We start from the raw sequence: 3,307 nt of genomic DNA on the forward strand, positions 1-3,307 counted from the left end.
CACAGCTATTAGTGGCATCCCTGGCATCCCCCTCGCTCGGCTCCTCCAGCAGCCAGGAGCGTGGTGGTTTCCTGTTTTGCAGCGCATACGGCGAGCTGCATCAGTGAACAGCCGAGATCTTCACTGGAGCTGGCCCATGGCACCCACAGCCGAGCGGGTCCTGGGGATGCTGTGTGGGGGCAGGAAGAAAGATGCCCCCCCATCAGCACCCTCCTGGCTCTGCCTGGCAGCAAGGGCTCTGAGCCCCTGTTGCGGAGCCAAGAGCAGCACCGGCACCCACTGCCCGGGTGTGCTTTAGCTCCGGATCCTGCAGGAGCCCAGGTCAGCAGGGCCCTCTGCCAGCTCCCAGCCCAGGCTGGTAAGGGGGTGGCCCTGTCTGCACCCCATCCCCAGCAGAAGGTCTCAGCCCCAACCACTTTTGGCCATGAGAGCGCAGTGTCCAGTGCAGGTACCCATGTGCAGGGTGGTCCCAGGGGTAGTGCCTGGGGGAGCCCTGGGGGGAATGAGGGCTTTACAGCCAGGTCCTCCATCACTCCACAAGTACAGCCACCACGGCCACCCTCTCCTCCCTCCTCTGGTCCGGGAACTTTCCCCGCTCCATAGATCAAAGCAGCAGCCTTGTGCCAGGCTGGCACAGAGCAGCCCCCCGCTAACAGCTTCCAGTGGCACAAGGGAGGGTGAAAAACCTGCGGCTCTCCCGTCCCAGAGCACAGCTCAGCCAGATGGGCAAGTCTGGCAGCACAGGGGTCCAGGCACGGCATCCCGGCTGGCACAGCACCCCGGGGTGCTGGGGACACAGACCCTGCCCTCTGCCCAGGCTCCCTTCAGGGAGAATGCTTGCTCTATGGCGAGGAGGGAGGAACCCTCCACAAAGCCAGCGCAGTTTATGTTTTCCATATGGAAGCAATCTGCATCCAAGAACAGCTTTGTTTATAGCAAGCCATTTATAAACTTCCCAAATGCTCTGCACATCAAAAGCCCTGCTCATGTCACTCCCTGGTAAGGCAGCTCAGAGAGCATCCAAGCTGGAGCACCCTTCAAGGAAAGGCAGCTGAAAACAATTTATCTCTTTTCTTCTAGGGACAAAAAGCTCACAGACCAGGGGGCTGAATATTCCCTACTGCTCAGCCCCTCAGCATCCCACTGCTCCTAACCCCAGCCCCCCTAAATGTTACATTACCCCCCTTGATTTTCTTTATGGATTATTATTTAAGATATGTTGCCTATGTAAGTATTGCAGCTCCCACAATGCCTAAGCAGGCTCAGTTAGTTGGAGAACCCTTGCAAGACAAACACCTCCACCAAATCAAAAGATGCTGAATGTGCACACCCCGCTGCCACACCACCACCCCTCGGAGCTGCCCCGGGACTCCCCTGGGCCCAGGGCTGGGCTTGCAGGGGCCATAGTGGAGAGGAGACTTACCCCAGTGTCCTGCAGCCGCGAGCGCCGAGCGAGCACAGCTCCGTGCTGGCAACGGAGTCGAGTGTGGTTCATGCTTCCCCTCCCAGTATATAACCCGTCCAAATCAATGAATCAGCACAGGGGCAGCGTCGGGGTTAGGGAAAGCGCTGGAGCAGAGCTGCTTCCAACTCCTATTTCCTCGGCAAACAGAGCAGGCGTCTCAAGGATGGAGTTTTGGGTTTCCCTCTCCTGAACCCCAGTGCTCTTGTTTGAAGACAAGCAGACGGCTCCGTGAACACACTGCTCACGTCAGGCAGTGTCCAGGTAGCAGCTCAGCCCTGGGAGCCCCCCTGGTCCCCAGTGGAACACAGCTGGGTGCCCCGACCCACAGGGGCAGGCAAGGCAAAGCCAGGCCCCTGGGCACAATCCTGCCCTTTGCTGTTACGCATTCACACCAGGGCTGCTCCACGGCATCGCCTCAGCACACGCACAGCATTTGCCTCCCTGGCTACAACCTCTGCCAGTGCCAGGACCTCCGGCCATGCCCCAGCCCAGGGCCGGCACGCAGGCAGCCCCCCGCGTGCCGACCCTGCCCAGGGCCACAGCGCTCGTTCACTCCCCCCAACCACAGATGCAAATGGGCCAGGAACCGACCGGCACCCACCCCAGGGCTATGCCCTGCAGGCACCTCGCCCAGCCCAGCCAGGGAGCGGGCACCAAACAGGGGTCAGCGGCGTTGCTGGTGCGAGCCGGAGGCCAGGCTGCTTCAGAGAGCCCTCAGCAAGCCAGAGCATCTCCCACCCGCGCTGCCGTGCCTGCGGGCACTGAGGAACCCCCTCAGCATCGATTGCCCGCAGTCTTGCAGCCCCGAGGAAGCACATGCTGCCGTCTCCTCCCAGGGGCTGCTGCAGCTGCGCTGCCGCCCATATGCTGCTCTTCATCCTCAGCAGCCCTGGTACAGGGTGATGGAGCCCTGAGTTCGGGAAGCAGTGTACAAACCTGTCCCATCCACTCATTCAGGGATGCCTGCTGCCAACCCTTCCCTGCCCCCTCCAGCCCACATGGGTGCACAGGGGTGCCCTTGGTGCCCGACACCCAGCCCAGATCCCCCCCCCTCACCCACCTCTCCAGGGCAGCCCCAGTCCAGCAGCTGCCAGGAACGGATACTCGGGCAGGAAGCAGCTAAGGAGAGCCAGCACGTTGTGACCACTTTGGGCTTCCTGGAGCTGGAGCAGCCCCGTGCTTAGCACGGGGCAGCTGGAATTTCCCTGACCACATCTAATCCCGTCTCAGCCCACCCATGTTTCCGCTGGCTGCGGCAGCCCCTGCTCAGGTCCCAGCCAGCGCTAACGAGCTGCTGGAGAAGGTAACAGCATGGGGCTGCTGCCGGAGAGGAAACCTGCCTCCATCCCCATGCCATGGCGTGCTGTGCCGTGAGGGCACAGGGCAGCACAGGGGATGGGGACCCTGGTCAAAGTAGGGACCAGACCAGGATAAACAGCAAAGTGCAGGGATGGAGCAGGGAGTTTCCAGACAGGCTTGGAGGAAGGCGGCAGAGATCATGGGAAGCTGGAGGCAACCGCTGCCGATATGTCAGATTGCTTGGGGGCCGTGGGATATGCTGGATGGCCATGGACACCTTCCCAGCAGGGGAGTGAGCACCGAGGCTGGAGCTACCCCCCAGCCATGCTTCCTGCCTGCTCCTGAGGCAAAGCCCAGGGATTTGGGCATGGAGAAGGGGCATTTCAAATCACCACCCACAAGTGCTTTAGCTCACGCTCTATTGACATAGCAGATTTTCCCAGCATCGTGGTTCCCAAAATAACCTCCCCGCTTCCTTGACAGTGATGCAGCTGCCGGTCAGGCAGCAGGCTTGGGAGCTGCCCGCTCCCTGCAGGGCCGGCA

The 3,307-nt window shown here is 61.3% G+C and overlaps 1 protein-coding gene across 1 annotated transcript in view; it reads right to left on the reverse strand.

Moving 5' to 3' along the window:
* LRRC15 (leucine rich repeat containing 15) overlaps positions 1-3,307 on the reverse strand; it is a gene marked incomplete at its 3' end in the record, with an annotated part of 7,797 nt that overhangs the window by 662 nt on the left and 3,828 nt on the right. The gene's annotated exons all lie outside the window — the stretch shown is intronic.

This window comes from Phaethon lepturus, unplaced genomic scaffold (assembly GCF_000687285.1).
Source record: "Phaethon lepturus isolate BGI_N335 unplaced genomic scaffold, ASM68728v1 scaffold21667, whole genome shotgun sequence".
Classification (NCBI taxonomy): domain Eukaryota; kingdom Metazoa; phylum Chordata; class Aves; order Phaethontiformes; family Phaethontidae; genus Phaethon; species Phaethon lepturus.